The sequence below is a fragment of the Acartia tonsa genome, chromosome 6 (genome assembly GCF_053477335.1).
Source record: "Acartia tonsa isolate MP-2025a chromosome 6, ASM5347733v1, whole genome shotgun sequence".
NCBI lineage: Eukaryota > Metazoa > Arthropoda > Copepoda > Calanoida > Acartiidae > Acartia > Acartia tonsa.
The window spans coordinates 15,792,241-15,819,702 of NC_137265.1; the positions used below are offsets into that span (position 1 = coordinate 15,792,241).

Here is a 27,462-nt window from a genome sequence, read left to right on the forward strand (position 1 = left end):
ATTAAGAGTAAAAACATTTCTTTGTACCGTGGTTCTTGTCTAAAGAAAAAGAGTTTTGGAAAATGGTTTGTTGTATTAATGTCTTCTGGTGGAGCTTATTTATCCTATTGTAATTAAGTGACAATTTTATGTTTATTAGAGTTGTTATACACATTGTTTTCAATGAATATACACAATATTCAAAATATAATGCCCCAAAAAAATGCATCAAGAACTTACATGGCTTTTGTTTAAATTGCATTTTCAATGAGTTTTAGTTTTGAAGTACGTATTTATAAATACTAATAAAACAAGGATGACAACAACTATAATTACTAAGCTCTATAATCATTCGGTAGGACAAACGAACCTGAAACCTGAGTGTCATAAGTAAATAGGCAGATTACTAATTTTTAAGTCTAAAAAAAGTTTATGAATCATAATAGCTCTTACTTAAAACTTCATTTTTAAAAAGGTATTAGTTTTCATTGGTTTAGATGTTGTTTTGAAGCATGGGTTGGGTAAGTCTCTAAAAGTAATTTATTTAATAAGTAAGGATTGTGTAATCAGAAGTGAAGAATAAAACAGTTATAGAGTTGCTTCGCATCTTTAAAAGAATCGGGTATAGTCCCTTTCGTAACATCGCACCTTATGGGGCGATTCTTCGTATTTTTTATTGTAGCTTTTCTCCTTTTTCTAGCCTATGCGGGGGGCTCTAACCCTTCGGGGCCAATAACCTATAAAAAGCCATTTTAAAAATACGACGAATCGCCCCTTAGGGGGCGATGTTACAAAAGGGACTATTCCCAAAAATTCCCCTAGAACCACCCTACACAAACAACCTTCCCCTTATCCACAGTGAACCACTTTAATTTCCCCAAAGACCCCTTTAAAAAACCCCACGAGTGAAGGGATAAGACAATGGATGATAAATTCTCCATCAAATTTTGAATTTGGTAGCTGGTAAACATTTGAGGGATGTGGTTTAATTAAACGTCATTAACCTAGACCTCCCTGTAACTCCCCCCCCCCCCCTCCCAGTAAAGAATCCCTGCTTAAAAAAAGATCCCCCACCCCCACCATCATCCCCTGGCGGGTGCAGTGTGTAAAAATTTCCCCCAAGTGGTTGAGTACGGTCCAAATAACAAAATTAATGACGTTTCTAAATTAATGTTAAACATAAAAACTATTTTAATTTACAACTTTAAAAATATTCATAATTTGATGTTATGAGCATATTTAATAGTAGGATATTTTAACGCAAAATGTACATTTTAAACCATTTTTGTATAAAAGATATTGCCCTTTTTTAGTTTAGTTTTTTAAAATCTTTTTAACAATTGATTATCTATTCTATAACTAAATTTGATTGTATGTACTTCCAAAATGATGTTTGCGGGTTGTATGAAAATTGAATCTATAGTATTTTTAATAAAACTTCCGAGAGTAAAATTTACATATTTTATAACCTACTTAATTTGACATTTTCTCGTATTCTTAAAATTCTTATATATATCAATTTTAGAATAGAATTTAATCATCAATTCCCTTCAACATTAGTACAAGTAACCTCAAATATAATGTAAATAAATATACTGTTTTTCTAATTTTATGAAATGAAAGGACACCATATTGCTTTCATCATCGCTTCTAGCAGCGGCTACGGCGACACATTTTATCAAAAAAGTTCTTAAAATTCAGCAAGGTTTTAAAAATGATAGCTAAAAGTTTTTTACTTATTATACTGCACATAAGTAGTTGAAAAAGTCTTATTTTTGTGGGTATGTATGTATTATAAGATCTCTAGAACTGCGGGACAAACAAATAATTACTCAATTATCCTATGGGATAAGCCCCTAGATGCTAAAACTAGAGATAATGCTATTGCATCTCAAATATTTACTTTGAAGATCCAATGTCAGAGAGGAAGGGACAATTGATTTATTTATGATACTGGTACCCAAAGTTTTATAAACATTCTCTCTCTCATTCGTTGGCTCTAAAACTTTGGATACTTTTACTACTAAATTTAATTAGTTGGTTTTAACAGCCGAGTTCAAACTTTTCAACCAATGATTTTAGTCTTCAAAACATACTTGATTATTAATAATAATTATTTTAATAAATATCTTTGTGTAGAAATTAATAATTTTTTGCTAATTTATGAATTTAGTTGTTTTATAAGCGCGCAAGGACGTAATATTTTGGTATAGCCATAGATAGATAGATAGAACATCCACTGCAGTCCAATTCAACGCACTCAGGGCTTTTCCTTCCTTGTACCGGTTCCTAAACTCACTAAAACACAGAACTTTACAGTCCAATAGTCAGTTATTGAGGTGTTATTCCCTAATATGGAAGGGCGAAGGAAATCCCCTCTTTAGTTTCTCATTTCTTTCTTTCTTTCCTTCAGTTTTGTGATAGCTATGGTCAGGAAAGGACGTTAGATTATGTGAATTTTTTTTTGTGTAGCATAGCTTTTATTTTAGAAAATTTATGTTAGAATATATGAAAAATACAATAGAGTGATTATTAAGTGATCATTTTGAAAAAGTTATCTTAAAAAATTTTATTTGTAAAAAATTCTAATAGGTAAGTTTTTATTAAGGATATTAAATATCTATTTCTACATAGAAAAAAATAATGGATACGCCCCTTGCACTTAGGGGCTCTGTATTCGAAAGGACAGTGCAGTGAGATAATAGAAAAATAGCTTAAGAACATCCCAAGACTTTCATCTGAAAATAAAATAGCCTAACACCACCACAAGACTTACTTAAAATAGAGAATCCAGTTGGTTCAGTAGTTACTGAGATCTTAAGCATTGGACAAATACCCCTTACTACTTTTTATAATAGGATATATACAATAAATATTAATAAAGAAGGCGAATGTTTGTCTGTATGTTAGTTACTTTAAATCTCTAAAATAGTTTGATTAAGAGATGCAGTATCAATGGGGTTAAAAAAAAAAAGAGGAAATGACGTTTATATTATCGAAATAACGTTATTTTAGTGATATAACAATTGTACGAAATTTTGAGAGTGCTTCCTTAAGATCCAAGCAATCCTTGTCTTTTCGTTTAATAGTTATTGTCTTCAAATCACTATTTCTTGATTTTCCAAAGTACAATTCAATAATTCATGCAGACAAGTATAACAATATCCATAAGTTGAGTAGTACAATTAGAATAAATTATCAATTTCTATCATTCTATCATTGTCTGAAATAAAATGTAGAAACCAAGTTAAATAAGTATAACAATATCCATAAGTTGAGTCAATTAGAACAAATTCTCAATTTCTATCAATCTATCATTGTCTGAAATAAAATGTAGAATCCACTATCTATAGGGATAAGACAATAGACTATAAATGGATGTATGCCCCCTTATTGCGATAAATGAAAATATCCATTCTGTAGATTACATCAATAAATTTAAAAATCATGATTTCAAAAAAGAATTATAATCAAAAGTAGTAAGATATTTGTGTCTCAAGCTAAAGATCTCGGAAAAAACTGTACCGTATAGAATTTACTTTTTAGAGACGCTTTTAAATGTCTTGAGGTGGTTTTAGGCTATTTCCTGACCTCCTCTAGAGGCTAGGGTCGAAGCAACTAGTTAATTATAAAGAAGTAACGCCATTAGAAACATGAAAAATAAAAATTGTAAAAAATTTCCTCGTCGTATAGTCATGCTTCAGTGGGTTAAGGTCCAGGAACATAGGGATATGACAATGGAAAATAAATTAATTCTTCCTCAAATTGGTTATAGAAGCCAAGAACTACAGGAATAAAACAACGTAATATTGACAAATCTTTCCACGACTCATAAAAAAGATATGTAGTTTTTAGCTTTAAGATAAAAGATACTAAACCTAATTATGTCATTCATTTTAGGGACTCCTAGGTCCCATTATGGTTTCAGTCTATTTTGTTTCATGTTTTAGGCTATAGTTTTGTCATCTCCCTACCCCGTCAAATACAAAACTTCTATATGCTAGGAGCGCATCCGTTTATATATGTGAAAATTACTAGTTTTTTATCCTTTATTTTGTTATCCTTGCACCCCTGAAGTAAACGTCCAGTTGTTTTAGATACAGATAAAGATTCATTCAAAATATCTCACAGCCAAAATCCAGTTATTAAAAACGGTTTATATCGGCTAATGCTTAGATAGTTAGTAGAACAATAGTATTTATAAATGTATTAATAATGTTGTTTAAAAAAGTTTATCAAAGCCCCACATGGTTGATGCTTTATTTTTCGAAGTTGAATATATTTTTATATTTTGCCAATATACCTGTAATATTTATTTAATATAAATGGGTGGTGGCTGGATAAGTAAATAGAAGATTAACCATTACTCTTCCTCACCCCCCCCCCCCCTCTCTCTACACATTTTCCATAGGGGGAGGTAGTTGTCCCCTCACAAAAAAATATTTTTATACTTTTATCAACAAATCTTCGAAACCCTGCCCAAACAAAATTGAACTCCCTTTTATACTTTATACTTCAATTCATTATTGATTTGAGCGGAAGAATAATTTTTCATTCAATGTCTATCTCTGTATCCCTCTAATTATAGATATATAAATTAAGGTGTGTTTTCACTTCCTCATATTATCACATCCGCATAAAAGTGTTTTATATCCTAAAAAAAGACCAAGAAGGGAGGGGATAATGGACTAAATATTACACTGAAACCCATGCAGATTTTTATTGTGGTTACTCATATTAATTCTTGATAGGTAAGTTTTCAACAGCAGTACCCCTACTTTTCAAACAATATTTCTGAGCTACTAAAGAGGTAATTTATCGTTCATTGTCTTATCTCTCAAGATATTTTAAGCAATGAATTAGAAGGGGTATTTACCAGATTGAGTATGAAAGTTGAAAAGAAAAGTTTGTGCTATTGTGCTGACGATTTTTATTGTGAAACATGTGCGGAAGTGAATGCATACCATAAATTAAACAGAAAATAAGCTTGTTCCTTCCTTTTACTTTTTCATATACTAAAAGGATAAAAGGCAATAATAGAAAGCTGGAAAATTTATATTCGAATTAAAAGACTTTACTGTTAGGTTTACAATTTTTAGGAAAGCTCCATATTGGTTCTTAGCAGGTTCTAGGCCATATTGTGGGCCGAGACTGATTCACCTCAAGAAAAAAAAAGATTACCAAACCCCCTCCACTAAAAAAAAACTTTTTATTCGTCTGATAACAAAGCCGTGCTGTCATTGTTATCAACCGTCTAAGTTTAGAAAATTTACTTTATTTTTTACGTGTGCAAAAGTAAGCAATAAAAGGAAAAATAAAAAAAATAAAAGTTTTAGAAATAAAGAAAATTATAAAATTCATGACTTTTAATATTTGGGTTTTGGACTTTAAGGAGCCAAACAAGGAGAACATTGTACATAGTCAATATCTTTTTTTTACTGCAAGCGGCTACGCCCCTAGATACCCCAGAAACACTTGAGAAATGGTGTGGGAAAGAAGTCGACCTCGCTTTTGATTTTAGTTTTTAAAAGAATAAGAAAGTAAAATATTTTGAGCGGGGGTCTTTTTTCCATCTCTCCAATAAAACTGTTTACTGTTTTACTATGAAGAACCCCCGCATTGGTTCAGCGGTTAGTGACTGTTTTCAAGAACACATTTGTTTATGTGAGCGTTTCAGACATAAAAATGAAGGTTCTTATAGAGTAGCTTCACTTCTATAAATGGTTTTTTTTTGCATTTAGATAAACTTTGACATTTTATAAAATTAACCATTTAACCATTTTAGACTGACCGACAAAAAAGTAAATTTAAGAATAGTTATGTTATATTCTCGAAAATGCTTTCATTGCATTTTACTGTCACGCAATGAGAACCATTTTTTCTACAAGATATCCTTATTTTGATTATCTTTTTAAGTCATTTTCATTCTAGACCATCAATCGAATCCATCAATTTAAGATATTTATTTTAATATAACAAAGCAATTCATAGAACAAAATCCTATGTCAGACATATAATATAATAGTTTTAAAAGTACCCAAAGTTGATGGGCCAATAAATAAGGAAATGTTTATTTTTTATCTTTGGGGACTAGTGTAATAAACAGCCATTTTCCCCTCTCTCTCTGGGAATAAGCAGTTTCTGCTGTTGTAATAATATGCGATTATGTGGATTGGATAAATTGATACATATACGGAAGTGAATGCACACTTCCTGGTATAGATTACTTGCATATCTTTCATGGTGCATTAGGCAATGGTGTAAAAAGCCAGGGATTTTAAGGGATAAGACGATGTACAATAAATTGATATAATGATGATTACCCCTTCTGTAGATTAAAATAATTGGTTAAAAAGTTTGGGCACTACTAGCTTAAATTCAACCAATTAAAATTTAATAAAAGTATCCAATATTTTTAAAACATGAAAAATGTGTTTATTAAAACTTCAGGTACCAGGTACTTCCTCCCTGGTATAAATGAGGCAGCTGAATGGTGGCACCCGAAAAAGGATTTTAATTGGCTATAAATTTGAACACAATATTTGGGTTATGCGAGCTTGATTCAGGGAAGTGAATGGGATATAGAATACAACGTACATAAAAGCGAAGCTCCAACATATCAGACAGTCGGACAAACAAACATTTAGATCTAAAAATTGTCTAAAATTCAAGATGCCTTATTTTTTTACCTATTACGTTATTTCTAACTAGCGGCTACGCCCCTAGAGGCCTCTAGTGGCACTACAAATGTTTTTTTTTGTAAAAATTGCTATTTTGCGTTTAACGTTTATTTTTCGTTGAACTCTCTTTCTAAAATCGAGAAATTTAAAAAAAAAATTTATTTCTCTAGGGAGGGTGGTGGTACCCTCCCCCAAAATAGTTATAAACCTTCCCGGGACATATGAGAATCTACCCTGTTAAGGAGAACCCGATCGGTTCAGCGTTTAGCGAGATCCTTCGGTACAAACACACAAACAACCTGTATAAGTATATGCTAGGATTTGCCATTTTTACAATTTAGTTCATAGAACAAATTCAATGAATTCAATGTTTACAGATTTTGTAATCCTTATACTAAAGTAACAGGATGTCTGTGTGTGTATCTGTGTGTCTGTACCGAAGGATCTCGCTAACCGCTGAACCGATTGGGTTCTCCTTAACAGGGTAGATTCTCATATGTCCCGGGAAGGTTTTTAACTATTTTGGGGAAGGGTACCACCACCCTCCCAAGAGAAATCACAATAAAATAAAAAATATTAAATATTTCCGCCGCATAGTGTCGCTAGCATAGTCGCCCTACATAGTCGGGCTGCGTAGACGCATGAATTTAACAATTAATGATAACATAGACAAGTTATTTCTCAAATTAGATATTTAAAATAAAAAAAAAACATTTAAAGGCCACTAGAGGCCTCTAAGGGCGTAGCCGCTAGTATTTATTATAGAGTTCCTACGTTTTACGCATTATACCTAAGTATTAGAGAATCATCGGGCAAGGTTTAGACAATTCGAGCTTCTTTATTATAAACGTTACAAAAATTTGCAGAAATGATAGAACATACATACATACATTCTATAATGTTTCGTTAAATTTATGTCGACATGTAAATAATATAAATTGAAGTAAAATAGGAATTCTAAGCGCTTTTATTTCATTATGGACCCATACATTTCAATAATAGGAGTCTTACTTACACCAATAGGTGTATTAACCTAGATGGACTGTCAGCCACAATAATCCGCCAAACGTAACAAGGAATTTGTAGCAGACGAATATTTTGTAATAGAAACGTACAGATCCTAGACTGAATGACAGATCAACATATCTAACAAACGTCCGACCGACTAACTAGGTGATGCAGCTGGCTAAAATAACGATACCTCCCATCCACCCCCTTTACTTCATCCCCTTTTCTCCTACTGGATGAACGAACTGACCAATTAATGAGTTATATGTTAGCAAGCTAAATTGACGACAAATTTTCCCCTGTCAATTTATCCACGTATATTCTATATCCATTCTTATGGAATATCTGCTTTTATGGTTTTTAGAATACTTGTATCTATGAATGAACGAAGCTTGTATAATTATGTCAATATATGTAAAGCAGTAAAAATAACAAAATATCTATTACAAAATTTAGTAGGAATTTTTAATGTGAAATATGTCAGGGATTTAAAGGGATAAGACAATGCCCGTTAAATAGATGTACATCACCAAAGAAGACTCACAAAATTACCATTTCTCTAGATTACAAGTGGTTTAACGTTTGGACACTCAAATTGGAAAACCAATTATAACTTTAGGAACAAAATGTTACCTCCCTCCTTGGAAAAATGTACCATATTCAAAATATCAATGATGAAAATATCCATAAATGGAAAGCTGTTTTAGTTTACTTTTAACATATCGGCCAATCAAAAATCGTTGTTCATGAAAATGATTTTTTATGAAATACGTCGTAGCTCAGTGGTAACGCACTGAGTTAATGTTGTGAGAATTCGAGTTCAAGTCCCCTTGTGGCAACTCGAATTTCTCAGTCGCATTTTATTCACGCAACTTCCCCTTGGTTGTGTAAGAAGGGTAATAATTGGGTAGTTTGGATACTTAATAGTCAAGTACATAATATCAGTACAACCCTTACCCAAGCTCCTCTGTGGAGAGCGTCATTCATTACGGTGACTTAATTTGGGACACCTGCAATACTCGTAGAGGGTGAGTAAAAAAGAGTAGATCCCTTGAGACAGCAGTTCAAGTACTAGTACTTGAGCGTGGACCTTGAGCTGGCCCTGGTGCTAGCATACAAAAGTGTCTCGTCCTACTCCATGACTACTTAGGTCCAAACACTAATAAACTATGGCTACACACACACAGTAATGAATTATTTGGGAGAAAGGGACATTGGATTGTAAATTACACTAGTACCCAAAGTTTATATCGACCTTATTCGTAGGCTCAAAAAGTTGGTACATTTTATAGATTTTGATTGTTGGATAGAAGTGTAAAACTTTTCAATAAATGACCTAAATTTATGTAAAGGGTAATTTTGTAAAGGGTAAATGGGGATGCATATAAATTTTTCCTATTTTGTCTTATCGCTTAAAATCCATGAATAGACATAGTATATTGCCCCTCAACAAATGAGACGGCAAATAGCATAAATAATGTTAAATAAATACGTTTTTTTGCTGGGTATATGTTTTATATGTTTATACTCTCATATTAAAGCTATAATCCAACAATACTTTTTATTTTAAGCTAACAAGCATAAATTTATACAAAGTAAAATAAAAGAAATAAGTAAAAGAATAAAGGGAGAACGAGCTGAATTTCTATTTTGCATATCAGCCAATAGCTTCAGAAATATTAACATAGCCAAGTCGCTAAAATGGGTAGAAAGCAATTTGCTAGCAGACGAAAAATACTTATACATTTATTGTATAATATGATAATAATTTTCGCTATCTTATAAAATTTAATCTTGAATAAAAGACATTGTTTTTGACTAGAGTTAAAAAGTCAATATTAGAATTAACTAAAATGTTAGATATAGGTTTTTAAATCAATAGTTAAAGTTACAAAAAAGAACGCTGTAAAAAATTTTAAAAAATAGCAAGGTTATACACTGAGGTCCATTGTGTTAAAGTACTCACCGACCGACACACCAACCAACTATCCAATTTTAGAGTAGCCTTGCTACTAAAAATAAATGGGTTATTTGTACATATAGATATGGTAGCATATAATAGTATTATATGTGTGAAATCCGAGTAAAAAAGGATATTTTCATATTTTGTTCCCATAAAACAACAAAAAATCACAATTTAAAAGGATAAAAAATCTATAAAAAAACAAACATTTACAATAATAAATTATTTGTTTTTATTGAATAAATAGAATCCGGAATAGTATGGTTGTAACATGTTTAAAATTAATTAAAAAGCAGCCTAACATGGACTTCATTACATTTTTAGCCCCAATTCATAGATACTCCCCATTTAAAATTATTCTTTATCTGCATGGGAATCAGCCATATCTTGCTCATTGGGATGTCCCTATGGTCTTAGCATGGCTTTAGAAATCTTGGGTAGTGTTGGCACATCGAGAAAAGGCTTAAATATTCATATTATACAAAAAGTTTAGAAATTATGAAATTTCTTTTACTTACAATATTACATTTTGGTTTATGGTTTACATTCGGCTATTGAAAATATGACGAAGCCCATATACACAACTTTTATAATACTTTTGATTCCTGTGACGTCATAAAAATGAGGGAGATGAGAGGAGAAGTGGGAAAGAAAACCCCTAAAAAAGAGATGGAGTATTTTTCATTTTTATGACGTCACAGGAATCAAAAGTGGTGCAGATTGGGCTTCGTCGAAATTATCGAAGGTCCGGGCCAACAAAATAGGGATTAATCCTACAACTTACATTTCATTTTTTTATGGGAAGTTTTATATTACGATACATGATTTTTAAAGTATGGCCAAGAAGAGGGGTTAATCCAGCAGAAATTAATTATCTTTTTACACTTGCAACTTGATGTAAAAAATCCTTGGACATTCGGATATATTGACATACACAAAGAAATGTGTGTATGTGTGTGTGTGTGTGTGTTTGTGTGTGTGAGTGACGTGTGTATGTGTGCGTATGTGCGCCTAATCCTTTAGATAAAAGGCTTTGTTGAGTTCCGTGCTTCAAATAGGGCGCTTAAAAACGCAGTTTTCAAAGGAGCATTCACAATTATTCTAATAAATAAATTAAGGTATCATTTACCGAAATGTTGTCTGTCTTTTTGTATGCCCAGTAAGATCTCTTTAAAGGCCTCATTTGAAGAAACAAATTAAAAAATCTGATTTTGTGTTATAGCTCATATTAGTTGCTTAATATGACATTTTATATATGAAAAAAAATACTTCTAAGTTCTATTGCACATTACAAATCTGAAAACTTGTCCCAAAAAATGGCGCTAAAACGCATTTAATGCACTCATACATATTAGCCTGTCTCAAAGATTTTCTTTTTTCATTTCATAATCCTATTATATAATTTATTTTTATTTTTCGTTTAGTACTTGCTAACCACTGAACCTATTAGGATACCTGTCTTAGGGAAGTTTCACATAAGTCTGGTGGTGGATTTAGGCTATTTCTCTATACCCTTCCCCTTAGAAAAAAGATTTATAGACGTTGAGGTCGCAGTCGCTTGTGACTAAATAGAATGAGATGAAAGCTTATCTTTCGAAATAATTAAATTAAAAATTCTTTTTCGTGAAAAAAAAGTTTAAATTGTTATCTTTTCTCTAGCAAAACTTATGTAGATTGAGAAAGTCTAATTGAAATAAAAAATTAATTTTTGTGACAGCCTAACCAACATACAATTGTAAAAGTAACACATGCCTTTATTCTTACAAATTGTCAGATGTATGTGCATTAATTTTACAGATATTGTCAATAAAACTCCGAGAATAATTTTTGGTATTTACCAAAAAGATTTAGACCATAAAATAGGATTAGCAACTGTCGGAGCTGATAAATTTATTCTTAATAAAATTTAAAGAACTAGCGGCTACGCCCCTAGAGGCCTCTAGTGGCACTTAAAATGTTTTTGTTTGTTAAAGTCTTTACGATAATTTTTTACTTAAGATACCTCTTTACTTGACGTTGAAGTCTCCCATAAATTTTTAAAAATTTCGATTTTTTGTCATTTCTCTTGGGAGGGTGGTGATACCCTCCCCCAAAATAGTTATAAACCTTCTCGGGACCCATGAAAATCTACCCTGTTAAGGAGAACCCGATCGGTTCAGCAGTTAGCGAGATCCTTCGGTACACAGACACACAAACATCCTGTTACTTTAGTATAAGGATAATATATTTTTACTTACGTTTTCGTGAGCAATATCTATAAACATGCATAGTTTAGAACCAGTTATAAACCGAACTGAAAACTCATGTGTTGTATCGTTTTATAGATTAATTTCTACGAAAAATAAAATAAAGATAGATAATAAATTTATCATCCGCGGGAAACTGTCCTGATATGATGCGATAATAGTTATTTCTTTCATCGTATTATAAACCGCTTTCCGCGGATATAGAATGTACAATTATAAGATTAAAACCAGTTTTTTTTTTAGCCCCGAGGTGCCGAAGGCACGGGCTAAAAACTGGTTTTAATCTTATGATTGTACATTTTTATATTCGTAGAAAGCTGTATATAATAAGATGCTAGACATAGTTTTTCGTATGGATGAGAACCGGTTCCTATCCATCGGATTCGAATGAATACGAGAAATAACAATTCTCAAATGACTCGTTGTAGTACGTGCTTTTTATTATAACTGTCAACGATAAAGGAAATCAAATGATCGATTTATTTCTGCTTTCCCATCTCAATTAGGAAAAAAGTATAAGTTCAATAATCTTCACGTGAAGAAAAAATACAAGGATGACAACATTTATAAAAGCACATCAGACAAATGGACAAACAAACGCTAAGGATCATAGAGTAGCAATTTCAATAACATCAAAAGGTAGATTTTAAAAGAAAATGTAGAAACGTACAAACTACCAGTGGCATGCACAGGGTTTTGCCAATTTAAATAGTTATTAAACTTAAGGTTCTCATTCCTACGACACCCCACTGTCAGGCCATTTAGAGAAATTACAAAAATGACAATAACTTACAAATTATTGGAGAAGGATAACTTATCTAAAGATAATATCATGACTATTTTTACTTATTGTTACTATCAAAGAAAAGAATACAATTTTTCGATTAAAATATTAGAGGATTTCTCTCAAAGTGCCTACTTGAGCATCTAACTCCGCTTACTTTGAAAACAAAATTAAAAATTATTTTTTTTATACCTAGTATTACACAATATAACTTCGTAGAATAAAGAATAGGGACCCCCCCCCCCCTTATATTTTATATTTTTTATAGGGGTAAGGGTAGGTGGCCAGTGGCAACTTTTGTGGCAAAGCATCAAATATTTTTATTAAAAGAAAAATATTAATATATTTTTACAAAAAATAGTTCTGTGTTCCCAATGAATTATAGTTACAAAATAAAATTTATTAACTTATCTTATTTCTTTTCTCATAGCCAAACTACTCTGAGATTAAGATTGCTGTTGTCCTGCGAGATCTTATATACCCCCCCCCCCCCACTCCCTTATTTTTAAGTTGAAAATAAGAGGGGTTAGTTTTTAGTTTGTTTGTTTATAACTTCAGGTCAGGTAAGGTTAGGGTATATTGGGTACTTGGTAGCCCATAATCGCTGGTATAAGCCCCACAGGGTTATGTTCCACATGGGGAAAAACTAAGCAAATTATTTTCAAATTAATTAACAATAATCGGGGTTTTCAGTTCTTGATAGTCACTTTGAGAAAATCTCCAAAACTCGTCCCCCATTCCTCAATTTAAGTCTTTTCCTCAAATTATAAAACTTTTGAAGCTTGTTATCTTAAGATTAATTCATATGGAAACTCTTTTACTTGTTTTTAACTATCAATAAATTCTGAGGTACATATGTGTGATCTTTGTAATAGTACTTTTACTAAAGAAATGTTTCAAAGTCTTTTTTACAAGATTTGTACAGACTTTTTTCTTTAAAAATAATTCTTATTTTTTTGTAGTAATTACTGCACTTCTTATGTATTTTATAGGGATCTTAAGGGATAAGGGCGATGAATTTAAATTACGACAAACAAAATTAAAATGATTGGAGAAAAATTTCTGTTAGTTTGAATAAACCAATCAAGAATTTATAAAAGTATCAAACGTATTAAAGCCATCCAATTATATTGTTGTAACGTGTCTATTTTTTTGTTATTCATTACTTCCTAAATTGCTATAAAAGTGTACCATAGAGATATATAAACTAAAGAGAGTAGTACAAATCTTGGAATATAATCCTCAAACATCGTATCTTAGATATGGTCCAGTGGTTAGGAATAACATTCGCCTCTGAGAAAATAGCGGGTTCAGCCCTGCAGGGGTCCTTCATTCATCCCTGGTAGAAACTTTTTAAAAAATTACTTTTACTATTGATTGATGTTAAGAAACGGAAAAATTGTTAATTCCTCTACTTATATTTGAACTAAATTAAAAAATGGACAGACAGTCAGTCAATGTGAAGAACACGGATTAGTACATCCAATAGAAGCGAAGCCTTTTAAATCTATAAATTAAACACAGACAGGCACGAATTGTTATAGAGTAGCTTCGCTTCTGAAAATACAAAGTAGCTGAACTTTCTATAAATCTTGTTTGAATTTGTTTGATTAATCATCATTTGCGTAGTTCTATTTATATATTCTATTCATTTCGTTAAAGCAGAGCATATCTGCAATTAGGGCCCTAAGATATACCTCTTAATTAAATCAATTTTCTATATTGACCTATCTTTGCAAGATGATTTCTGTAACAAAGGAATAACTTTGAAAGTGAAGGAACCATACATATTATTGCCAGAGAGTCTATATTGTTGAGCTTCGCTTTTATGGAATTATAATCCTTGTTTAAAAAGCGAATCTATTCCATAAACTAAATTGTTAGTATAACAATAAGTTTAGCTTACTGAAAATCGTCAGAGGGACCATATTAACATATTATGGATACAACTCGTATCTTATATTTGTAACATCTTTACACTCATCCTTCAACAAAAAAGTTTAAAAGTTTACACAGAAACTACTCTATAGTCATATTTTGCTCTCATTAAAGTCGTAAATTCTGCTTGACTTTAGTGAACTTTTTGATCCTTGTTAAATTGAGTGTATAGAGCTATATTTAGATTTTATGCTGTTTTAAAACTGGGTAATATATGCAAACGGGAATTTATAAATTAGTTTTTAAAAAGAATGCTGCTAGTTTTGAATTAGGAATATTTTTTTGAACGTTCCCTGTAAAATTAAATTAAATTAAAAATTTGGAAGGGGGGGGGGGGTTATTTTCCATTCCTGTGCCTAGCCCCTGCTTGCCCTGCGGTGCCATAACCCTGTGAGACTACCCCATACCAATAAAACCTAACTTGAGTTAAACCACTAATTCACGAAAAACTAACCCAACCACCCCCCCCCCCTGAGTTATTTTTTTTTCAAAATAAAGGGGATTATCAAAATAATATATAAGGGGACCATTAAAATATGTAATTCTAATTAAAACACTCATTTACCTATCCCTTTTTTCAAACTTTGGGTTTACACTTTTAATTCAAAGAACTTTCAGAATGAAATACATTAAAGAACAGAGAAAAATCAAATAGAAGTTAAACAAACCACTAGAATTTCATTGCCATTAATTGTTAATTTTTAAGCGTCTGGTTTTAGGCTATTTTTTCTGCCCACTCCCTCCTTGTCCTCTAAAGATGCTAGATATTAATATATAGTACCTAGCAAGTTATTTTTAATGAAACAAATATCTCGAAATTCTAAATAATTTATTCTATGAGCTTTTTCAAATTGTACGAAAATATTATTTCTAAAATTAGATTTGCGTATACCTATTCATTTATTTTTCTTAATTTCCTAACAAAAATCAAAATTCTAGTAGCAAAGCTACTTTGCAAGTTTTTATTTCGGTCTGTCTGTATATTTCTTTGAACGATCATAGTATACGTTGTTTACCAATACACAAAGACATAAAAGTTGTTACTTAAGTTCTCTTATTCATGGGCTTAATGACTTTAGGGACTTTTTAAATAATTCTTGATTGAATGCTACAAAATTTAACAATGTCAAAACTTTTACACTGATATTTTTTTCTAACGTATTATCATAAACATGTTTCTCGTATTCATTCGAATCCGGTGGATAGTAACCGGTTCTCATCCATACGAAAAAACTATATCTAGCATCGTATTATATCCAGCTTTCTACGAATATAAAAATGTACAATCATAAGATTAAAACCAGTTTTTTTAGCCCGTGCCATATCCGCGGAAAGCTGTTTATAATACGATGCGAGAAATAACTATTAAAAGCTTCGACAATTTTGGACATAATCGTTTTTTAATAACAGGTTTAAAAAGTCATTTATAGTAATGTTTGTACTTTATTTCCTTTCATTCATCAAATTAAACGACAATTGTTGAAATTTTACTTTTCTGGTGAAGATTCCTAAAAATATTAAAGTAATCTTTATGTAAAAGTAACAGTATGTCTGTGAGTCTGTTTGTCCGTCCGTCTGTATGTACCGAAGGATCTTGCTAACAGCTCAACCGTTATGGTTCCCCTTTACAGTGAAGCTTCTTACAGATCCAGTTTAGATTTATAACAGGGGATACATCCTCCCGCCCAACGTTCTCGTATTTGTTGGCTCAAAAACTTTGGGTACAAAATTGGTTCCAAACTAGTAGTGTTCTAATTTTTCAACCAATAATTCTAATCTATGTTATGTCTGTATAAAAGCGGAAATATTAAAAAATGGTATCCCTGGTTTTATCTATTGAAATGGTCACAAAGAAAAAATTCTTAGTATTCATGTGATGTAACAAAATTATTGGGTATAGTCCTTTCCATGACATCGCTCCATATGGGGCGATGATTTTCTATAGCTCCTTCAAGGAGCTATAGCATAGCCTCTTATCATATGGAGCGATGTGATAGCCCCTTTTAAGGAGCGTTCATATCGCCTCTTATGATAAGAGGCTATGCTATAGCTCCTTCATGGCCTCTTAATAGCTCCTTTAAAGGGGCGTTCATATCGCCTCTTATGATAAGAGGCTATGCTATAGCCCCATGATGGCTCCTTCATAGCCTCTCCATCGCCCCTCCGTAGTCCCTTACCTTAATTTATATAACAACCCACTTGATGGCCCCTACATCGCTCCTCCATCGCCCCTTCTCCAAATTTATATTACATTGTACTTTGATGGCCCCTACATCGCTCCTACATCGCCCCTTCATCGCTCCTACATCGCTCCTTCATCGCTCCTTCTCCAAATTTATATTAAATTGTACTGTGATGGCCCCTACATCGCTCCTACATCGCTCCTTCTCCAAATTTATATTAAATTGTACTGTGATGGCCCCTACATCGCTCCTACATCGCTCCTTCATCGCTCCTACATCGCCCCTTCATCGCTCCTTCTCCAAATTTATATTACATTGCAACTTGATGGCCCCTACATCGCTGCTACATCGCTCCTTCATCGCTCCTACATCGCCCCTCCATCGCTCCTACATCGCTCCTTCTCCAAATTTATATTAAATTGTACTGTGATGGCCCCTACATCGCTCCTACATCGCTCCTTCATCGCTCCTACATCGCCCCTTCATCGCTCCTTCTCCAAATTTATATTACATTGTACTTTGATGGCCCCTACATCGCCCCTCCATTGCCCCTCCATCGCTCCTACATCGCCCCTCCATTGCTCCTTCATCGCTCCTTCTCCAAATTTATATTACATTGTACTTTGATGGCTCCTACATCGCCCCTCCATCGCTCCTACATCGCCCCTCCATCGCTCCTACATCGCTCCTTCTCCAAATTTATATTAAATTGTACTGTGATGGCCCCTACATCGCTCCTACATCACTCCTACATCGCTCCTACATCGCTCCTTCATCGCTCCTACATCGCCCCTTCATCGCTCCTTCTCCAAATTTATATTACATTGTACTTTGATGGCCCCTACATCGCCCCTCCATCGCTCCTACATCGCTCCTTCATCGCTCCTTCTCCAAATTTATATTAAATTGTACTGTGATGGCCCCTACATCGCTCCTACATCGCTCCTTCATTGCTCCTACATCGCCCCTTCATCGCTCCTTCTCCAAATTTATATTACATTGCAACTTGATGGCCCCTACATCGCTCCTACATAGCTCCTCCATCGCTCCTCCATCGCTCCTTCATCGCTCCTACATCGCCCCTTCATCGCTCCTTCTCCAAATTTATATTACATTGCAACTTGATGGCCCCTACATCGCTCCTCCATCGCCCCTTAATAGCCCCTTACCTTAATTTATATAACAAAGCTCCTATATGGCCTCTCTATCGCCCCTTAATAGCCACTTAATTTAATTATATAACATTGCCCCTACATAGCCTCTCCATCGCCCCTTAATAGCCCCTTACCTAAATTTATATAACAAAGCTCCTATATAGCCTCTCCATCGCCCCTTAATAGCCCCTTACCTTAATTATGTAACATAGCCCCTACATAGCCTCTCAATCGCCCCTTAATAGCCTCTTACCTTAATTTATATAACATAGCCCCTATATAGCCTCTCCATCGCCCCTTAATAGCCCCTTACCCTAATCTATATAACATAGCCCCTACAAAGCCTCTCCATCGCCCCTTAATAGCCCCTTACCTTAATCTATATAACAAAGCTCCTACATAGCCTCTCCATCGCCCCATAATAGCCTCTTACCTTAATTATGTAACATAGCCCCTACATAGCCTCTCCATCGCCCCTTAATATCCCCTTACCTTAATTATATAACATAGCTCCTACATAGCCTCCCCATCGCCCCTTAATAGCCCCTTACCCGATTTTATATAACATAGCCCCTAAATAGCCTCTCCATCGCCCCTTAATAGCCCCTTACCTTAATTTATATAACATAGCCCCTACATAGCCTCTCCATCGCCCCTTAATAGTCCTTTACCTTAATTTATATAAAATAGCCCCTTTATAGCCTCTCCATCGCCCCTTAATAGCCCCTTACCTTAATTTATATAACATAGCCCTACATAGCCTCTCCATCGCCTCTTAATAGCCCCTTACCTTAATTTATATAGCATAGCCCCTACATAGCCTCTCCATCGCCCCTTAATAGCCTCTTACCTTAATTTATATAATCCTTACCTTAATATATATAACATAGCCCCTACATAGCCTCTCCATCGCCCCTAAATAGCCCCTTACCCTAATTTATATAACATAGCCCCTACATAGCCTCTCCATCGCCCCTTAATAGCTCCTTACCTTAATTTATATAGCATAGCCCCTACATAGCCTCTCCATCGCCCCTTAATAGCCCCTTACCTTAATTTATATAACATAGCCCTACATAGCCTCTCCATCGCCCCTTAATAGCCCCTTACCTTAATTTATATAGCATAGCCCCTACATAGCCTCTCCATCGCCCCTTAATAGCCTCTTACCTTAATTTATATAATCCTTACCTTAATATATATAACATAGCCCCTACATAGCCTCTCCATCGCCCCTAAATAGCCCCTTACCCTAATTTATATAACATAGCCCCTACATAGCCTCTCCATCGCCCCTTAATAGCCCCTTACCTTAATTTATATAACATAGCCTCTACATAGCCTCTCCATCGCCCCTTAATAGCCCCTTACCTTAATTTATATAACATAGCCCTACATAGCCTCTCCATCGCCCCTTAATAGCCCCTTACCTTAATTTATATAGCATAGCCCCTACATAGCCTCTCCATCGCCCCTTAATAGCCTCTTACCTTAATTTATATAATCCTTACCTTAATATATATAACATAGCCCCTACATAGCCTCTCCATCGCCCCTAAATAGCCCCTTACCCTAATTTATATAACATAGCCCCTACATAGCCTCTCCATCGCCCCTTAATAGCTCCTTACCTTAATTTATATAGCATAGCCCCTACATAGCCTCTCCATCGCCCCTTAATAGCCCCTTACCTTAATTTATATAACATAGCCCTACATAGCCTCTCCATCGCCCCTTAATAGCCCCTTACCTTAATTTATATAGCATAGCCCCTACATAGCCTCTCCATCGCCCCTTAATAGCCTCTTACCTTAATTTATATAATCCTTACCTTAATATATATAACATAGCCCCTACATAGCCTCTCCATCGCCCCTAAATAGCCCCTTACCCTAATTTATATAACATAGCCCCTACATAGCCTCTCCATCGCCCCTTAATAGCCCCTTACCTTAATTTATATAACATAGCCTCTACATAGCCTCTCCATCGCCCCTTAATAGCCCCTTACCTTAATTTATATAACATAGCCCTACATAGCCTCTCCATCGCCCCTTAATAGCCCCTTACCTTAATTTATATAGCATAGCCCCTACATAGCCTCTCCATCGCCCCTTAATAGCCTCTTACCTTAATTTATATAATCCTTACCTTAATATATATAACATAGCCCCTACATAGCCTCTCCATCGCCCCTGAATAGCCCCTTACCCTAATTTATATAACATAGCCCCTACATAGCCTCTCCATCGCCCCTTAATAGCTCCTTACTTTAATTTATATAACATAGCCCCTACATAGCCTCTCCATCGCCCCTTAATAGCCCCTTACCTTAATTTATATAACATAGCCTCTACATAGCCTCTCCATCGCCCCTTAATAGCCCCTTACCTTAATTTATATAACATAGCCCTACATAGCCTCTCCATCGCCCCTTAATAGCCCCTTACCTTAATTTATATAGCATAGCCCCTACATAGCCTCTCCATCGCCCCTTAATAGCCTCTTACCTTAATTTATATAATCCTTACCTTAATATATAACAAAGCCCCTACATAGCCTCTCCATCGCCCCTAATAGCCCCTTACCTTTATTTATATAACAAAGCTCCTACATAGCCTCTCCATTGCCCCTTAATAGTCCCTTACCTTAATTTATATAACATAGCTCCTACATAGCCTCTCCATCGCCCCTTAAAAGCCCATTACCTTAATTTATATAACATAGCCCCTACATAGCCTCTCCATCGCCCCTTACCTTAATTTATATAACATAGCCCCTACATAGCCTCTCCATCGCCCCTTAATAGCTCCTTACCTTAATTTATATAACATAGCCCCTACATAGCCTCTCCATCGCCCCTTAATAGCCCCTTACCTTAATTTATATAACATAGCCTCTACATAGCCTCTCCATCGCCCCTTAATAGCCCCTTACCTTAATTTATATAACATAGCCCTACATAGCCTCTCCATCGCCCCTTAATAGCCCCTTACCTTAATTTATATAGCATAGCCCCTACATAGCCTCTCCATCGCCCCTTAATAGCCTCTTACCTTAATTTATATAATCCTTACCTTAATATATAACAAAGCCCCTACATAGCCTCTCCATCGCCCCTAATAGCCCCTTACCTTTATTTATATAACAAAGCTCCTACATAGCCTCTCCATTGCCCCTTAATAGTCCCTTACCTTAATTTATATAACATAGCTCCTACATAGCCTCTCCATCGCCCCTTAAAAGCCCATTACCTTAATTTATATAACATAGCCCCTACATAGCCTCTCCATCGCCCCTTACCTTAATTTATATAACATAGCCCCTACATAGCCTCTCCATCGCCCCTTAATAGCTCCTTACCTTAATTTATATAACATAGCCCCTACATAGCCTCTCCATCGCCCCTTAATAGCCCCTTACCTTAATTTATATAACATAGCCTCTACATAGCCTCTCCATCGCCCCTTAATAGCCCCTTACCTTAATTTATATAACATAGCCCTACATAGCCTCTCCATCGCCCCTTAATAGCCCCTTACCTTAATTTATATAGCATAGCCCCTACATAGCCTCTCCATCGCCCCTTAATAGCCTCTTACCTTAATTTATATAATCCTTACCTTAATATATATAACATAGCCCCTACATAGCCTCTCCATCGCCCCTAAATAGCCCCTTACCCTAATTTATATAACATAGCCCCTACATAGCCTCTCCATCGCCCCTTAATAGCTCCTTACCTTAATTTATATAGCATAGCCCCTACATAGCCTCTCCATCGCCCCTTAATAGCCCCTTACCTTAATTTATATAACATAGCCCTACATAGCCTCTCCATCGCCCCTTAATAGCCCCTTACCTTAATTTATATAGCATAGCCCCTACATAGCCTCTCCATCGCCCCTTAATAGCCTCTTACCTTAATTTATATAATCCTTACCTTAATATATATAACATAGCCCCTACATAGCCTCTCCATCGCCCCTAAATAGCCCCTTACCCTAATTTATATAACATAGCCCCTACATAGCCTCTCCATCGCCCCTTACCTTAATTTATATAACATAGCCCCTACATAGCCTCTCCATCGCCCCTTAATAGCTCCTTACCTTAATTTATATAACATAGCCTCTACATAGCCTCTCCATCGCCCCTTAATAGCCCCTTATATCCTCCTTCAAAACAGTTATACACCTTCCCAGGATCTATTGGAAGCTACCCTATAAAGGAGAACCATATTGGTTCTGCAGTTAGCGATCTTCTTTGATACATACAGACAATGATCCTGTTACTTTTTATAAGGATTAAAAATAAAATGGCCTAAAGCCATCTCATTACCCATAGGAAGCTTCACTGTAAAGGAGAACCATGTCGGTTTAGTGGTTAGCAAGGTACAGACAGACATACATACAGACAAAGATCCTGTTACTTTATTATAAGGATTAAAATAAAATAGTTATTAACCTCCCCAGGACCTATGAGAAGCTACCCTATTAAGGAGAACGATCTCAGGACCTATAGGAATCTTCACTGTAAAGGAGAACCATATTGGTTCAGCGGTTAGCAAGATCCTTCGGTACAGACAGACATTCATACATACAGACAAAGATTCTGTTAATTTATTTTAAGAAATAGAGATAAAATTGTTATAAACCTTTCCAGGCCTAAAACCATCTCAGGACCTAATTTCTGCCGTTGACAACTCGAGTTAAGTTACTATATTATTTTTACAATGTTTAACTTATCTGTTATTATTGGCTGACGAAAAGTTTGGGCAAAAAAAAAATTTATTCTTCAATGAAATATCTCTCCAGTATAATTTTGCCAAGTGCTAATTTATTAAGAATAAAGTTTGCCACAAATTTACCAAAAAATCTCATTGTCATTTCGCCAGGGAGGATTAGGATAGTTCCCAAAGTGTTATAAGTTGGCTTATCCAAGAGTGCTGTCTAGTCTCCAAAGTTTTATAATACCGTTTTCTTATTCGTTAGATTAACAACCTTGGGGACTTTTTATTGTTTTGTGATTGTTTAGTTCATTAAGTTGAGTGTCTAAATGTTTCAACCACTAATTCTAAACTAAAGAAGGGGTAATTTTGTGAATCATCAATGGGAATAATTAATATATAAACATACATATATATACAGTGTTTTTTTTTATGAGAGCATTTTTGAAAGCAATTTTACCCTACTTATAGTTATCAGAATTTAATGATTAATGGCTTATTCTCTTCGTTTTTTATAACCATTAACAGAAAAGCAAAAAAATATTTCAGTTTTTATTTAAAAAGTACAGTAAATTCAAAATTTCAAAACATGGGTGTCAACATCTAAAATAGTTATTTCTCGCATCGTATTATAAACGGCTTTCCGCGGATATAGAAAGTACAATTATGAGATTAAAACTAGTTTTTTTAGCCCCGAGGTGCAGAAGGCACCGGCTAAAAAAACTGGGTTTAATCTTATGATTGTACATATCTATATTCGTAGAAAGCTGGATATAATACGATGCTAGACATAGTTTTTTCGTATGGATGAGAACCGGTTCCTATCCACCGGATTCAAATGAATACGAGAAATGGTTTTAGCGCATTTTTCTTATGCTCAAATCTTCTACCCTTTCCAAGAATGGAGGGAGTACATTGGGGGGCCAGTATTCCCTCCCTGGTTGAGATATGGCCTTCAAATTTCAAAATGTTCTAGTACATGTCACAAGTAGTATCTATATAAATTTTTAGCTCAATATCTCAACTTTGAAGCGTTTTGCAGCCATTCTTGCAAAGGTAGATTATAAGAAAAATGCACTAAAACCATTTTTAGATGTTGACACCTAAGTTTTAAATTTTTTAATTTACTGTACTTTTTGAATAAAAACTGAAATATTTTTTGCTTTTCTATTAAAGGTTATAAAAAAGAAGAGAATAAGCCATTAATCATTAAATTCTAATAACTATAAGTAAGGTAAAATTGCTTTCAAAAAAGTTCTCATAAAAAAACACACTGTATATATGTATATATATCATTTTATCGACAATCGTCTTATCCCTGTAGATCTCTGATTATCAGAGCATTTTTGAAATATTTGCTGCTTATTTTTTGGCTGCCTTTGGCAAAATAATTTTTTTTCATAAAAAATGTATACAAAATTATCGTATTAATTTGGTAAATATATCATTGCACTTGAATTATTTTTAAGTCACTAACGGCTAATCCCATAGATGACCCTAGGAGTACTTTAATGAATAGATGTGGTGGAGAGGGGGGGAGGGGGAAGGTTAAGAATTTAAGGGAAGTGATACCTTCCGGGGGCTGAAAGTGTTAGTCCCCTCCCCAAAATGAAAACTTTTCCTGCGAGTAAAATAAGCTTCAATGTAAAGGAGAAGCATATCGGTTCAGTTGATACTGATAAACATCCTGTTACTTTAATGTAAATATTAGTTTAAGGATAGTCTGTATAATCTCAGGGATAAAGGAAACATAAGGCAATTTTTACAATAGTCTCCAAAGTTTTATAATGAAGTTTTCTTATTCGTTGGCTCAAAACTTTGGGGACTTTTGTCATATTTTGGTTGTAGTGTTGCAATTTTCTGTATCGTTATTAGGGATGGATAAAAATTTATCGGCCATTGTCTTATTCCTTTAGATCCTTGGTATAATCAACTGAATAACAGTTCCAACAACAAAAATTAAGATATTGCTTCGCTTTTTATGGACAAATATCCTGTTATTTTATTATAAGGAAAAAAAATAAACTATCTTAAAATCATCTCAGTACTCAGCGGTTAGCAAGATCCTACGGTATAGACAGACAGACATACATCATATCGGTTTAGCAGCAAACGAGATCCTTTGCTACAGACAAAAAAAAACTTTGTATATCGACTAGCGGCTACGCCCCCAGCATCTATTGGCTCTGTATTCAAAGGGGAATGAATAAAAGCCTAAAGCCTTCCCAGGACTTAAAATAGAATAGCCTAAAACCATCCCTCGACTTAAAATAAAATAGCCTAAAGCCATTACAAGACAAATATTAAGCTTACCTGAAATAGAAAGCCCAATCTGTTTAGTAGTTATTGAGATCTTAAGTTTCAGAACAGAAAGTCTTACTAACGTGGACAAACACAGGATATTTCGGACAAATGTCGGAGTGGACATTATATAAGTAAAACGCAGAAGTGTCTATAATATCTTAAAAATTAGGTTTCAACAACATTTGTTTAGTTATTTCTACACAGGTTAGGTTAGGTTAAGATATAAATATACAAATAAGCCCCCTGCAGGGGTTAGGCATATAAAAAAACATATTTGACAGTTGTAAACAATGTGAGAAAAAAATATGTTTTAGTTTAATGAAATGTTCTATCTGTTTCAAACCTTTGCCTTTCGATAGAACTTACCTACTTTGGAAAACTGTTAGACTGATTTTAAAATTTCAGTCTGTGAGAAAAGATATTCAAGATTTTTTTTTGTTTTGAAAGATTTTTATCTTATAAATAAAATAAAAGACACTCCTGCGTTTTACATAAGCAATGTCCACTCCGACGATTGTCCCATTCCTAGGTTTGTCCACTCCAACGTTTGTTTATGTTTTACTACTTTATATAATAGGATAATATGTATTCTTCTTTTATATTTCTCTTTTCTTATTCACTTGCAGCTGCGCTCTTTTTAATGTAAGGAGGCAGAAAAATAGCCTAAACCAATTAGGGGCTTAAATCTGAAAATGAAAAAGCAAAAAACCATCCCATGACCTATGTGAAGCTTCCCTTAAATGGAGAATTTAGTCAGTTTATGAAATTTTTAAGCTTCAGACCAAAAAAAATACTTTTTTTGTTAAAAGAGAGACTTTTCTACAATTAGGGCTAGTCCTTTCGTCATTGCTCTTCTCATTAAGTTAAGCATGTGGTTTTCTCTGCTATTGTTAAAGATAGACTGTTGAGATTTTTAGTGAATATTCCCATGACATATGTATATCCAGTCTATAAATTATTTTGTCTGTCTCTCAATTATGCTTCAAAAGACTTAGGTTTCGTGATAATCTTTGAGTAATAGCATATTCTCTTAAAGTCTGCTCTATAACTTACTTTGTCTGTTTGTCCATTATATGATCCTTATTCAATATTCTATTTAACTAAAAAATTTCATTCTCTTAGTTTATTTTTTTTCTTTATTTCATTATGTTATTATATTATTTATATTTATTTTATTAATTCATTATATTTTCATTATAATTTTCCTTTTTAAATGCGAAACTTTTCTATAGTAAGGATTGGTTTGTCCGTACGTCCATTCGGTTAGACGACATTTTCTTTAATTTAGACATGTTATAAATATCCTATCGATTTCAAACTTTGCAGAATGATTTCTATAACAGTTGGGTACAATACTATATTCATTACTAGAAAGTATGTACGTCCATTTTTTTGTATAATATCATTGTCCCATTCATCTGGGTTTTGGAGTAATGTTTCTTAGGACAACAAGGTTTAGTATTATAATCAAATACTAAAAATAAAATTATGCCCTTTTACTATATTCTATACTAGCAGATTCGCCCCTAGCCTCAGGGGCTTTGCCCCAAGAGGCGATAAAATTTTTTTTTGGCGAAATTCGTAATAGGACCAAGAAAATCTTCAGCAAAAAAAAAATGGGGGGGGATTTTTTTGTTTTTGGGGGGGTTGGGGGTATCCCACCCCCCAAGAAAATAGCCTAAAACCACCACAGGACCAGTAGGTATATTCCCTGAATAGTAGAATATAATCGGTCCAGTGGTTACCGAGATCTTAAGGGACTGACAGACGGACAGACAGACGGACAGACAGACGGACAGACAGACAGACGGATGGACAGACATCATTCTACTTTGTATTATAGATTTACGCTAATTTTAACAAAATTTATGTTTGACCTCCTGATTTTAGAGCTTTGCTTTTGTGAATGTTGTTATCCTTGTTATCTTGCTTTTTTTTCCTTTTTCATAACCTATTATATAAAGTAGTAATCTTTTTTTTGTCTGTAGAAAAGCTAACCGCTGAACCTATATGGTTCTCCTTTACAGTGAAGCTTCTTTTAAGTTCATAGAGGGTTTATAATTATTTCGAGGGAGGGTATCTCCACCCTCCCAGAAAATTCACCCCAAGAAAAATATTACCCCATCCCCTCAAAAAATCTTTTTAACTTTTTAAAAGCAAAGCTTTTCTATATTAAGGATCAGTCCGTACGTCCGTAACGGTTAGCTATTTTCGTTAATTTAGGCATGTGATTCCTGTAGTAGAAAGGTACGATTTAGAAAGTCTATAATCATTATCAGAATATCCATACGTCCATTTTAAGCATACTAATTATTAACTTACAACAAATTTTTATGTATCAAAATTATCCGATTAATCTGATTTCTGGGATACTGATTCCTAGGACAACAAAATAGAATGTTATAAGCGAATCATATCTATAATCAAGTCCAAAAAATGTGAGTACGTCCTTAAGCATTTTCCTGCATGTAAGCAATTTCTCAATAAATTTACT

The 27,462-nt window shown here is 34.0% G+C and overlaps 1 protein-coding gene across 1 annotated transcript in view; it reads left to right on the plus strand.

Moving 5' to 3' along the window:
* Nucleotides 1–2,389: 2,389 nt before the first annotated feature.
* Nucleotides 2,390–27,462, plus strand: part of LOC145321964 (uncharacterized) — a 56,097-nt gene continuing 31,024 nt past the window's right edge. The window contains exon 1 of the mRNA XM_080163677.1: nucleotides 2,390–2,571. The gene's annotated coding sequence lies outside the window, so the exon portion shown is untranslated. The remainder of the gene's footprint in view (nucleotides 2,572–27,462) is intronic.